A 14,799-nucleotide genomic window follows, 5' to 3' on the forward strand; every position below is an offset into this window, starting at 1 on the left:
TCCCGCATGAATCCTGATTAATCGTGGCAATCCTGTGGCGAAACCACTAAATCCGCAAGAAATACTCTATCCTAGCACAGCACCTCTTCCGTGTCGAAAATTCGGAGTGAATCGGATTCGCCCTCCGTGAGAAATCCGCTGCGTAGTGTGGCCTGCACAACCACGAACTGCGTGGGGCCTGGAAAACCCGACCCGCCTGTCGAAAATCCTTCGTAGACAGACAAGAGCCACCCGCGGGACCTGCCGTGGCCACCTCCAGTAGAAAGCCGCACGGTGGGAATCGCTCGGAATCGGGGCGCCGCCCCGCCGGCCCTGAGGAACGGCCCCACGGCTCTCAGTCAGCAGAAGGACAGTGGCGGAGCGAACCACCCGTAGGGGAGGGGCGGGAGGCGCGCGGACACCCACAGAAGCACACAAAACAGGCGGGATGGCGAGACTATGCTTCGCCAACAAACTGGGGTCGCTCTGTCCCCGCCATTTTGGCCCATAGCGACTCCCCGCGCGGTTGGGTCTCAGCCCCTCGCACGGCACAAAGCGGCCAAATCTGATCGCCTCGTCCGCACCTTTGCTACCCCCGAAAATCAGACGCTCCGACACCATAGCCAAGTTCAAGATGGGGAAGCCGGACAAGTCCCAGAAAAGACTCAATTTTGAGGCAGGCCCAGCGCCTAAAACACCCATGCCGGAACACCACCTAGAATCCCCGAACAATCAGTCGGAGGCAGAGCTGCAGCAACAAACGGACATTAGGGAAATCCTGATGGAACTAAAAGCTGGGATAGGCGGCCTGGACAGCAAGATAGACTCGCTCTCGTCCAAGGTGGACCTGTTACAGCACCAGCTTGACAAACACAGCGACAGGCTCGACTCCGTCGAACAGAGAGCGTCAGATCTGGACGACGGCACATCAGCACTCACTTCCCGTGTCTCCACGCTTGAGGGCCAAATGAAAACCGTACTCGCCAAAAACGAGGACTTGGAAGGCCGCTCCAGACGAAATAACATCAGGATAGTCGGAGTCAGAGAAAGACAACTAGCAGTCAGAATGGAAGAACACATCGAAAAACTATGCACGGAGCTATTCGGTCCCGCAGTCCTGTCGCAAATGTTCGTAGTGGAAAGAGCCCAAAGAATCCCTGCAACACGACCTGCTCCGGGAGCCCCTGCCCGCCCGATCATTGCCAAGCTCCTAGGCTACAAGGACAAGGACTCCATCCTCAGAATGGCAAGGGAAAAGGGCAAACTACACTTCGACGGGGACGACATCCAGTTTTATCCGGACTTTTCGCCGTCAGTCCAAGCCCAAAGGAGATCGTTGACCCATGTGAAACACAGACTACGCGCCAACCAGATTACGTACTCGATGCTCTTCCCGGCAAGGCTTCACATTCAACTGGAGGGAAATACCCACTTCTTCAACTCCCCAGAAGAAGCCACACTATACTTTGACCGGCGGGGATGTAAATCCGCAAACCAAATGCCCGGAGCCTCAAACAGAGAAAGAGCAGAGAGAGTCCCGCCGCCATAGCAAGCAGGAATCAAACCATCAGGACAATCTTTGCAACAGGAGGTTGGGGACTAAGCCTAGGAAGGCCACCCGTGCCCCGTGCACAGCACGCCTTATGTTCCAGATGGGGGGGGGGAGGGTTCCAAACGGACGAGTTGGGGGTTGTCCGTGTAACGAAAATTGTTTTATTGTTGTTGTCGTTCGAAACGCGCACAATGCGCCACCGCCTAACCGCGGGCCTCACCCAGAGCCCCACCGCGGCCCCTCACAAGCCCTCCCGCCTGACGATGCTCCAATGCAATCCAGCCATCCCATGTGTCGGGACTCCAACTCTGATCTTGCTGCAACCGGGCGTCATATAAATGATCACCGGTACATTCAAAGTAGCAACCTGGAACATTAGAGGGGGCAACATTGTTGGGTGTCCTGACCCACGTTTGAGCTATCATGCTGCAACATTTGGTGCTGTGGGCTTAGAAAATCCAAGATGGCCAAAAAGCCCACAAGTGCGCCAGAATCCAGGAGAACCACGCAGTTTGTGCGCACACCAAAATGGTTACCTCACTTGCCACCCACCAGTGTAAAGAAAGATCTTTGTTAACAAAATCCACTGTTACTGATGTCAAAAAGTTGCTGAAATCGTGGCTCACCGGACCACTTTAAAGATTCAACCCTTTTGTGGGGTTCCACATAACGATTTTACTGTAAGGAGCCCCATCAAAACAATGTTAAGCAAGGATTTACTACCATGTAAGAACCATTCCTGTTTGGAATGCATTAATCCAAGAAAGATCCCAAAAATGGATGCAGTACCAACAAAATCCTCAAGGCGGCGCTAGCGGTCTAAACTCTGACAGGAGAACTAAGTGCAGTTGCTGACAAAGGGATTTGACTCAGCTGACTTCAAAGGCTGCATTTTAATTAAAAATTAGCCACCTGCTGTTCCCAGAGGCCAGAAGCCTGGGAAACCCTCTCACCTCAAGAGATTCACACCACAGCCCAGGATATCACATGGTCATAATAACCAAATGCAAAGTGACCCCCTGGTCTGCTGACCTCAACCTCCTGGAGACCACACAATAGGCTATTGCACTTGAATAGAATATGTTGATTTTGACTGTTTCCTGTCAACAAAGGCCTGCCTGCCAGAAGACACATGTGATCACTGACCCACCCAAGTCTTGGAGGCGGACTCCAACATTCTGAGAACTGAATTGAAAGCAAAATATATATTTTACAGAAACACTGATAACTCTTTGTAATCAAATGACAGGAATGTATAACTTTGAGAGCCTTCATTTAAAAAATGTACCTTCGATTCAAGCCCAAACTCCAATTTGTGTGATGTTCTGGGGCAAAACCCTGCTATTTATGTATACTACAGACTCTGTGTTTAAGCTAGAGACATGGTAATTTACTGGAGTATGTATGGACAGGCCGTGTACATGTGTATAAATCTGGAGAAAAATCCGAGGTTGCAAAACCCACTAAAAAGCACCAAAGGTTGCCATTTCTGAATGCAAGCCCCCAGGAAGAGCAGAGTTTGAACAGGGTATATCTCATGTGATATGTGATGGGTGCATGTAATTTCAAACCACTGTGTATCTATGAAATATGTCTTTTTGATCAAATATAGATTTGTGTGCAATTTGACAGGGGAGTGGCCTTTCTACAGGCCATATAATGACATCGCTCTGACACTCCACTTCTTTTCTCCAATCAAGAGAGAAAGGAAAGCTTGACCAATGGGCAGTTGAAAGAGGGGCTGGCTAGTGATGCTGCACACACACCCACTTTCAAAAGACATAAAAAGAGCCACTAGACGTTAGAGAGTACATTCAATTCCATTTGCTGCGGAGCATGCTGATCGACGACTTCACATCCAGAGATCCAGACTTCAAATCCATCAATCTCCAGAACCTGTAGCAGTACCTAGAAAGCAGAGCAGTATCCAGAATCCAGAGAGGCTAGACCAGCAGAGCAGAGCTGACCCAGACCGCTGTTAGCAGAACCAGAGAGCTGACCCAGATCACTGAAGTGCCGAGACCAGACCGGAGTCCAGTCCAAAACCTGACCAGATCCGTGGCGAGGCCTATTTCTAAATATATTGTGAGTACCTAGCAGAACTGTGCAGAACCAATCTCTTAGTTAAAATAATATAATTCAATCTAGTTTAATCTAACCAGAACTGCCTCCTAACTGTCACCTGTCATTTGCAAAGCTGTCACTTGTCATTTTCTAGCTGCAAGCTGTAACCTGTCGCTTTGAACTTTTAAAATTTCAAATTCGAAAAACGACCTTTATTTAATCGTCCGTATCTCTGGAACCGTTTGGGCTAGGAACTTGGTTTAACTTTCCTCTGAAAGCTTAGAATCTCAGCTTTTCAACAAGCTTAGAACTTTACCGCGATTTGCGATTTGGTTAAAAATCCAGCCACGTGTGAAAACAGCAGCTTCATTGCTTTCCTTTGCCAAAAATTCGTTTAACCTGCTAGTTACTCCTAGATCCTTGCTAAAGTGAGCCTGAACTCATCCCAAGTATATTTCACTCACCCTGAACCTCCTAAAGGGAATTAAAACCATTTTCAGCATATTCCTCACTTCATTGCCAGCACATATAAAAGCCTTTTGGGCCTGTGTTTCAAACTTCTGTAGTCTAAGCTTGCTGGGGTGAACTGAATTACATTTGATTGCATTTCTGAGAACTGTGTGCTTTCCTTCCATTTCCTTGCATTGCATAAAGGGGGGGGGGGTGAATTGTCCAAGAAAGTGATTACATTGTTTTGTTGAAATCATATTGAGTATTTTCTGTATTGCATTTTCATTCCACCTTGCATCCATTTGAAACCATAAAAGTATTGTTGCTATCGTATCCATCCTATAACCACTCATCATTGATTATAAAGAAGTGTGCTAGTGCCAGACTATCCATTATTGATTACTGCTCAGATTAAGTGTGATATTCAATTATTAATTTATTATAAAGTGTGATATATATATATATATATATATATATATATATATTGTTTAAATGATCAAATAAACCGTTTAAACTTGCAAAACAGAACTACTTCGTGGCTCAGTGGGGTCAGGGGGATTCCAAGAGAGGGGTGTTATATAGGGGTAGTCATCCAGAACGCATGAACTGGACGTAAAGATATATCAATAAGGGTTTCCATTCAGTATCCCAGACTAGGCATTGACTTAGCTGTAGTGTTGAATTGAATCCTCTTACAAATTGGGGGCTCGTCCGGGATGTTTGGGTTAGATCTATCACTTGTGCAGATTAATACAGGGTGCCAGCTGACCAGATACACATATCCGGTCGGATCACCACGCTGTGTTACGCTGTAAAGCACTCCTCAAAGGAACGCTCTAAGGAAAAGGTCTGTTTTGCAAAAATAAAATATAAACTTCTGTAAGTCAGGAAGGAACTCAAATTCCAGAATGACGACCTTGGTAGATATGAAAATAGCCAGAGAACACTTCTTACATAAGCTATTTGTGAGAGGTGAGTGGAATCATCAGGACCAAACGGTCTGGTTGCAGGCAATCGCGGAACAGGTCACTGAAACAGGGTCAGATATATGGGGAGATCAGGGTCCCCTACATGTGGCCCTGAGTGAACTATACATGGCCCCGAAGGCCAAGGATGAGCACCACAAGATTGCCAGGGTAGCGGCATATTTATATTTACATATGGGAGCCATGCAGGACAAATGTGCTGAAGGCCAAGATCTGGCGAGTAGGCAACTGCTGGCACTACAGAAGGCCCAATCTGATCTGGACTCTTCTGAGCAGAGACTGCTCAGGAGCCAGGAGTCAGAAAATGACAGCAGACGGTACATCACTAAAATAAAGGAGGATATGCATGTGCTGCAACAGGAAAAGGCGGACCAGGATACCAGATTTCTGGCCTTGCAGAAGGAGTACCAAGAAGGTTTGGACTCCCTACTGCAGAGCCAGAAAAAGCTGGAGCAACAGTTAGACTTCAATAGGGCATGTGCTGAGCAGGTAGTCACCCTGCAATGCCACCTAGATAGGGAGAAGGCAGAGAGCAATAAACTGATTTTGAAAGACCTGGATACCCAGGCAGAGTTTGACCAGGAGCGCCAGAAAACTGGTGCCTTCCAAAGGCAAAGGGACGACCTGGCGGCACAGAGGCAGGCTCTTAGTCAGGAAAGGGATACCTTAGGCCAGGAAGTCTGCCACTTAAAAAGGAAAATGGAAGAAAATCACCTGGCCCTCCAGGGACTGGGTGACCTCCAAAAAGAACACCAGAACTTGTTAGAGCGCACCAGGAAGGTGGAGGATGCTCTGGCAAGAAAGGAGCAGGCCAATAGGGACACAGTTCAGGAGGTAACCCTCCTGCACCAAAGACTGGCCCAGTGCTCCAGGACCAATCAGGAAACGCAGAGAGAGAATGAGGCTCTCTGCCAGCACAATGATAGGCTCCAACAACAGGTAGCAATGCAGGAGAGACTGATAGAGTCTAGTAGGGCCTTAACTGAGGAACTGAAGGCGCAGGCTCTTGCATTGCAACAGGGAGCAGGGGCGGATAGAGACCAGGTTCGCTGGGAAAGGGAAACTCCTGAGCATAACCTCAGGAGCCCTAGTACCAGAGGCATTTATCTCTCTCAGTCCCTGGACTCTGCCACCCCCCTGTCCCCTGGCGCACATGAGCACCAGGCCACAGGGATGGCAGATTACTATCCAGCCAGAAGCATGGGGCTCATAGGCCAGTACCTCCCAGGAATGGATGGGCGGGCATCCGGGTATGGGCACCCAAGCACAGTGCAATTTAGTGGGGAACCCCAGGAGAATAGGCCCATTAAGGGCATCCTGAAAATTTCTGCCCAGTTAGGTCAGGGGGGGGGGTACCCATCAAATCCTGGCAGCAAGGAGGAATCTGAAGACTCCTCTGAACGGCGCAGGATACAGGAGACCAGGTCCCCACATTCTGCCAGCCAATCCCAGGCCCGCAGAATCCAGGAAAACCTGGAAGATCAGACAGGAACCTCTGGGAGCAGTGCCTCTGAGTCAGAGGATGAATGGACCAGGGTTACCCGAACCAAAAAGGCCAATAAGGCAAAAAGGGCCTTGCTTAAGGACCCATTGAAGCAAATAAAGGCAATAAGGAGTGTCATCACGCCTTATCACAAGAACGCCAAGTATTCTGTTTGGGAACACTTGGAGCTTTACGAGCAAATGATGGAGACTTTCCATTTGAAGGACAGCCAAAGCTGTATTCAATATGTAAAGTGGACCTTCCCACCAGAATACTCCAGTTTCTTTGCGGGGCTGGAGGACCAAAATCATTTAAGATGGTCCACCTAGAAGGCGGCCATCTTAAAACATTTTTCTGTTCACTGAAATCCTCAAGAGGCTCGCAAGGCAGCCTACAATTTGCAATGTGGGGAGGATCAGGCCCCATAAGAATTCGTGCAAGAACTGAAACGTGCCTTTGCGCAGACCACCAGAAGGGTGCGCACAGACAGCAGAGAATTTGTCAATACATTCTTCCATGCCTTGCCCAAATATATAATGACCCAGCTCGTGAGAGATTTTCATGAGAAAAGATCTTTAGACTGGGTCATTGAACAGGCTACCCGGATCTATGAGGTGCAGAAGCCCATAGAAAATAAAAGCAATACCCAGAAAAATCCCAAAACCAACAGCACCCCTGCTGCTGCCAAGGTGGCAGAGGTAAAGGTCACCCCCGTTTTGGGCTTGGAGATGGGGGGCCTAAAAACCTACCTGCACCTAATAATTCACAGCCCAGAAGGCCCTCGGGCCAGTCACAGACAGGGAGTCGAGGAGGTAGTCCCCCGCTCCCCTGACTATGTAAGTCCCCGCTACAAGGGAAACCGACCAATCCTGGGTTATGTGTGGACTCCTCCAGCCCAAGGGGGGGATCCAGCCAAGCACCTGACCCGGGGAACTTCCCTCCTAACTTCCCCAAGGAGGGCAGAAATTCTCCAAATCCTGGGCAGAACTTTTTCCCCAGGTATCCACCCAATTTCCAGCCCCAAAATCATCCATCCTTCTTTCCCCAATTCCCTGAGCCCAGACAACCTAATCCGGGAGAGGGGAGGCCAAGGGTGGAGGGGTACCAAAATCTTCCCAACCAGGGGTACTACCAGAGAAGGGATAGCTACCCTTCCCGGGATCAGCCCAGGGGAGAAAATAGAGCCCCGTATCAGCCTGAGCGGGTTTCCCAGTTAGAGCGCCAGGTCCAAAATATGGCACGGGATCTGAGTCACATACTGAGGGCTCAACAGAACCCTCAGATGAGCATGCCACCGCAGAATGCCCCAAACTCTGGACCTGGTGCTCCAGAACAATGACGGGGGCAGCACCCCGATAACACACCGGTTCCCAGGGAGGAGGCACAAGGGGAAGGGGGGTGTAAAGCCTTGGAGGAAGCTTCCTTCCCAACTTGTAAACAGCCCCTGGAAAACCAGGAACCGGAAACAAAATCTCCTGCCCCTGAAAGCCCGCCTCCCAAGGAGCAGAGGGGGGGTAGGAGAAACAAAGGACCCAAACAGACCCACTTTGTGGAGGAGGTACAGGTCTTCCAATTTGAGGGAGAGGGATTCTCAGAGGATCCTGGGGAAAGGACCTTCTACTTCAGAGATGGGGGAACTCCTCCCAAGGAAAAATGGGTCCCAAGGGATGCCAATTCAGACTGGGGAGATATGGAGACTGAGCTACCGCCGCCCATCATCTCATCCCAGAACCATCAATACCAAAATCCCCTGGTTCAAACCCATCCTGATGACTGCCTCCAAAAAGGGGGGGGGGGGGGCGGCCCAGAACCGGAACCAGGGGAACCCACAATGGCTCTGATCTCCAGTTGCCAACTTTTTCTTTCAGATTCCCAAGGCTCTCCACAGAATTCTGCCCAAATTTCTTCTCTTGCAATGTCCAAAACCAGAAAGTTAGCCCACCAGTTGTCCAAAAATGTGCATTATCTGTGCCCCCTTGAGGAGAAGGAGGGAAGATATTATGCCCCGGTACAAGTACAGGGTACGATTTCAGCGCTGGTGGACACGGGATCTCAAGCTACCCTTCTGTCCAGAAGGGCCTTTGATGAACTGAATGCAGGAAGGGGAGGGAATTACCAAATTCCTCTCACCTCACTTCCTGGACAACTCCAGAACTTTGACGGGAAGGAAATTCCCGTCGAGGGGACGGCAGATTTGGACATTAAAATTGGGCGACACAAGTTGAAACACCCGGTCATAGTTGTGACTCCAGAGGGCACCCCTTGTTTACTAGGGAATGACCTCCTGAGAAGGTTGTCACCCCTAATAGATTGCGTAAACAAGTTCCTCTGGACCCAGACTAGCCGACCCATAAAATTAAAACAGAGTGTCAACCACGTTAGTTTAAACGGCACATGCCACATGGTTGAACAAAAATCTGACCAAGTAGAATTCCACTTCCAGAATAACCAAATTCCAGACGTGACAGTAATAGCAGTAGGACAACAGACTGGTGATGGGGGGTCCTCTCTATTTCTGAAAATCAACCTTCCTTCCAGACTAAAGTGGTATTCCACGCTGGAAGGAAACACTCTGAAATTCTATACTAATTCACAATCAGAAACTCCCACTCCTATAGTCCAGAAAGATGTGAAATCAGCTCAGAGCCTGGCTGATATTCAGCAAATTGGAGAGAAGTTGTTCATCCCTGTTCAGTTAAACGATGGGAAGGACTCTGTTCTCGCCCGAGTGTGTGTGAGCAACGGTAAGAGCTTCATCAGCAAAGCCATGTTCCGCCAACTCCCAAAAGATCCAGCCATTCCCACATTCAAACTGATAGACAAATGGGAAATGGACCTGGAAGCACGTAATTGCAAAAATCTCCTGCCAAGCATGTGTATGCTCAAAATCTCCATTGGCAACAAGAGCCTAGTCCATAATTGTTGGGTCGTGCGAGACGTCACTGCCGCCTTTTACTTAGGCAGTGACATTCTCAATCGCTTTGCCATTAGTTTGGACCTAATAAACTTCAAAGCTTGGTCCCGATTAGTGGATAATCCCATGGGCTTTGATGATCTAGAAAAAGCATTTAGGTCAGCTCAATTGCTACCTTATGCAGTTGAAATTCAGATTAAAGAGGAAGTCACCATCCCAGAAAGGACCCGACAATTCTCCCTGGAAGTGAAAGTTAAAAGAGGACAACATTTCAAAAACCCTGATGCTTATATACACCTAAATGCTTCTCTCCAACAGCAAGGGTTGGGGGTAAACCCAACTCCATTAGTCAACATAGAACATGACACCATTCTAATAGAGGTGGATAACAGCGACTTAAAGAGTATTACTCTAGCCGCAGGCACCATTATTGGAATGGCGGTTGATGACCGACATTTTTCCATCGATTTAGGAAATGAACTGTTAGGACCAATCCCCAAGGACTGTTTTGACAGTGACAGTGATGACAATACAACACCAGACAGGATTTTTACCCGCCATGGGGGGAACTTCCTGGTGTACACTTCTTGCCCTTATGGTAAGGAAGATGTGACTTGTGACTTCAGGAGGGATGAGGTGATTTTCCAGGTCCATGAGGGTTGCCTTTCCCACCTGAGGCCTCCAGTCCAAATCAGCACTCTGACCAGGGACTTCTCCACCCAGCTGGAGGAGGCCGCTGAAATAGCCAACCAGAAGTCTTTCCAGGCTTCAGGCAGATGGTGGAAGAGAGAGTCAACCTAGCTGATGCCTGTGTGACTCTGGAACAAAAGCAAAAGTTGAAACAAGTTTTCTTGGATTTCCAAGATCTCTTTGCGGTAGACTCATATGACTGTGGTCGCACCGACATCCACACAACAACAATCCCCACGGACCCTGGCATGACTCCAGTGTTTGTGAAGCAATATCGCTTGCCTCTCGCATCAATGGAGTCCCTTACTGAAATAATTAAGAACCTTGAGTCCAGGGGAATAATCCGTCCCGTCCACAGCACCTTCAATAATCCGGTGCTGGGAATATTAAAGCCAAACGGCCAGTGGAGACTCTGCGCTGACCTTAGGGAGCTCAACAAACGGGTCCATACTTCCCGATGGCCTCTTCCCTACATTGACCAAGGGCTGGCCCAGATTCAGGGGTCACAGGTATTCACTGCAATAGACCTGACCAATGGATACTGGACCGTGCCGGTCAGTAGGGAGGACCAATACAAGCTGGCTTTTACCTTTGGGGGCCAGCAGTATACATGGACCCGGACTCCCTTCGGATACCTCAACTCCGGCAATGAATTCAACATTTTCCTACATAAGGCCATGCCCGACCTGGGTGCGAGGGGTAACGTGGCTTATGTAGAGGATGTCCTCATCAAAAGTTCATCTGTGGAGGAACACATAGCGGAGATCCGTTATGTTCTGACCCAGTTGAGGGCCGCCGGAGCAAAACTTTCCTTTCAGAAAGCACAGTGGTGTAGAACCCGTGTTAATTTCTTGGGGCATGAGATTACTCCTCAGGGTCTCTGTCCCCAGGAAAAGAAAGTGGAAGCACTTCAGAAACTGAAAGACCCCGCAACTCTGCGGGAACTAAGGAGCCTCCTTGGACTGACTAATTACAGCAGAAAGTTCATTGAGGGCTACGCAGAGATCACCAGACCCCTGATTCATCTCCTGAAGGGGGGGGTCAAGTGGGAATGGGGTCCAGAACAAGCCGAGGCGGTAAAACAACTCAAGAGAAGCCTCTCACAAGCGCCTTGCCTAGCTTACCCTGTCAGAAACAAGGAGTTCTTCCTGGAGACGGGGTTCTCTAATACGTGCTTGACGGCGGTATTATACCAAAAGCATGACAAGGTCAATAAAGTAATCTCCTATGCGAGCAAAACTTTATCCTCTGTGGAGGAAAAATTCAACGATTGTGAGAAGGCACTCCTGGCAACGGTGTGGGCATTGAAGAATTACCACCCGTTTATCCAGGGGGAACATATCATAGTGGAGACTCCACACCAGCCTCTGCAATATCTCCAAAGTGACAGAATCCGGGCCGGAAATGTGAGTAATTCCCGAATTACTTCCTGGATTCTGTCAATGCAAGGCTTTCCTGTGGAGGTCAGATATGGCCAAAACAAGAAGAGTCCACTCGCGCAAGGTCTGGCTGACTTGCATGATTGTGCCAGAGAAAACTGTCTCGAGGACGAAAGTCTAAAAATCAAGGACAACACGGAGGCATACCTTAATTCCACACACAAAGTCTTTGAAGAGGACAAGTGTGAGGGAATGCCCACTGTCTGTGTGGATGGATGCTCTTACCATGTTGACAACAACGGGGAGAAAGAACTGGTGGCCGGCGTAGGGAATGCATGGGTGAATGAGTCCCCAGAACCCTCCGTGGATACAAAATTGGTCCCCGAAGTGGTCAGGTGGCAGAATTGATGGCTGTGCATCAGGCCATCCTCACTGCTGTCCAGCATCAACTCCACGAACTGGTCATAATCACAGATTCTGATTATGTACGGAACGGGTTCGTGGAGCACTTGGTTAATTGGAAAACCAGAGGCATGTTATGTGCTAACAACAAACCCTTCAAACATGGGAAGTTGATCCAAAACATTGATGATCTGGTGACCTCGAATGAGATGACCATCTATTGGAAAAAGATCAAGGGTCATTCCAAAGTAGAGGGACCAGACAAAACTGGAAATGACTTAGCTGATCAGCTGGCCAAAACCGGGGCCATCCAAGGGGATCTAATAAAAATAGAGTCCCTGTTGGGGGAAATCCAGGTCACTGCTATCACTAGGTCCCAGACAAATGCTCACAATGACCTTTCAATTGCACAATGGAGCAAGGAGACCCCTGATGCTGATTTGATTACAGCTCAGAAGGGGGATCCAATTATTGGTAAGTTTTACCAACACCTTGAGGACCCTGAGAACTTTCCCCTGACGGATACCGATTACATTGGGAAAGAGGACCTTAGAGTGTTGATGAAATGTCCAAAAATGTTCCAGATCCAAGACAGTTTGTTGGTAAGGAAATCCAAAGCTGGCCACGATCAGTGGGTGGTTCCTACCTCATTCCAAAGCCTGATGTTAAGTCACGCCCATGATGCGGCCACCGCCGGTCATAGGGGGTTTTCACACAACACTGGAAATCTTAAGAGAGGTTGCATACTGGCCACACATGGGCCAGGACCTCAACCAATACTTGAAGGGTTGTCTTGTGTGTGCACAATTTCAGCCAACATCCCTCACACACCGGGCGCCTCTCCAAAAGAGGGGAATGACACTGCCATGGTCAGATTTACAAATCGACTTTGTAGGCCCTGTGATTCGCTCGTCTAGAGGAAACAAGTACATGTTGACCATACATGCTTGTTTACCAAGTGGGTGGAATGTCTCCCAGCCCCAAATTGCAAGGCAGAAACTGCAGCTGCCCTGATGATTAACCACATCTTTTCCCGTTTTGGTCTACCTCAAAGGATTGAGTCAGACAGAGGTAGCCACTTCACCAGTGAAGTAATGACAAAGATGTGGGAGATACTAGGGGTCAAGAGAAAGCTACACATTGCTTACAGGCCAGCTTCTTCTGGGGCAGTAGAGAGATATAACCGAACCATTGTGAGCATATTAAAGAAGTTTGTGGCAGATTCTGGGCCAAGTTGGGATATCCGATTACCTCTGGTCCTAATGGCCATCAGATCTACCCCTTCATCTGCAACCAAAATGTCACCATTTGAGTTGATGACTGGACGCAAGATGGTGCTTCCTCAGCATTTGCTCTACAGGACCCAAGAGCAAACGTTGATAAATGCCTCCACAACTCATGAGTATGTGGAGAATTTAAGGAAACACCTTCAGCATGCTTTTGCCTATGCTCAGCGGAATCTAGAAAGATCAGCTGAGAGTATGAAGACCCACTATGACCTGAAAACTTCCAGGAAGGAATATCAGGTGGGGAACCGGGTCTACCTATACAATTTCCAAAGGAACCAGGCCAAGCAGCGAAAATTTTTGCCTACATGGAAGGGACCCTATGAGATTATAGACAAGATCTCCCCTGTGGCCTACAAGATCCGCATCCCCAAAGGCAGTTTGGCAGAGCGGGAAGAGAAGTGGGTACATATAAATCAGCTAAAGAGTTGCCATCCCAGGCACACTCTGCAACAACTGGAGGAATCCTCTGGAATCCTAGAGGGTACTGTCTCAGATTAATTCAGTTCTAACTTAAAATATCCTACATATTGCCTATCAAATTCTGAGTTTCTCAATGTGGGTGTTTTCGTTTTTGAATGCAAAAAGAAATGTGCATGTTCATATGTTTTGACTGTAAATTTATATGCCACCCCACTATATCAATGGTGGGGGAAAAATGTCTATGAATAGGTATTGCCACTCTTCCTTTGTCGTCCTAGGAGAAAGAAAACCTTGAGACTGGCCAGGAAGGACGATCCGGAGACCGGGAGCAGAGTCGCGAGGGGCCCAGGGTACCGCCCAATATTTCCATCAGGACCGGCGAGGAGAACCGATCGATCAGTACCGGATGGAGGAAAAGATGCTGAACTGTGCCATTTGCAGAATTGGAAGAAGATTATGCGGACAGACCAGTGCGTGGGTCAAAACCCTTGTGCACCCGACTCCCCATCGACTCAAATTCAAAGGGCAGTCACGTGGGGGGATTTGTTGGGTGTCCTGACCCACGTTTGAGCTATCATGCTGCAACGTTTGGTGCTGTGGGCTTAGAAAATCCAAGATGGCCAAAAAGCCCACAAGGGCGCCAGAATCCAGGAGAACCACGCAGTTTGTGCGCACACCAAAATGGTTACCTCACTTGCCACCCACCAGTGTAAAGAAAGATCTTTGTTAACAAAATCCACTGTTACTGATGTCAAAAAGTTGCTGAAATCGTGGCTCACCGGACCACTTTAAAGATTCAACCCTTTTGTGGGGTTCCACATAACCATTTTACTGTAAGGAGCCCCATCAAAACAATGTTAAGCAAGGATTTACTACCATGTAAGAACCATTCCTGTTTGGAATGCATTAATCCAAGAAAGATCCCAAAAATGGATGCAGTACCAACAAAATCCTCAAGGCGGCGCTAGCGGTCTAAACTCTGACAGGAGAACTAAGTGCAGTTGCTGACAAAGGGATTTGACTCAGCTGACTTCAAAGGCTGCATTTTAATTAAAAATTAGCCACCTGCTGTTCCCAGAGGCCAGAAGCCTGGGAAACCCTCTCACCTCAAGAGATTCACAACACAGCCCAGGATATCACATGGTCATAATAACCAAATGCAAAGTGACCCCCTGGTCTGCTGACCTCAAC

General features: G+C 48.5%; 1 protein-coding gene across 2 annotated transcripts in view; it reads right to left on the reverse strand.

Annotated features, from left to right (window-relative positions):
- The window catches only part of PIK3IP1 (phosphoinositide-3-kinase interacting protein 1), a 93,702-nt gene that overhangs the window by 42,300 nt on the left and 36,603 nt on the right, over nucleotides 1-14,799 (reverse strand). The gene's annotated exons all lie outside the window — the stretch shown is intronic.

Source organism: Ambystoma mexicanum, chromosome 10, assembly GCF_040938575.1.
Source record: "Ambystoma mexicanum isolate Mex_15411 chromosome 10, UKY_AmexF1_1, whole genome shotgun sequence".
NCBI classification, from domain to species: Eukaryota; Metazoa; Chordata; class Amphibia; order Caudata; family Ambystomatidae; genus Ambystoma; species Ambystoma mexicanum.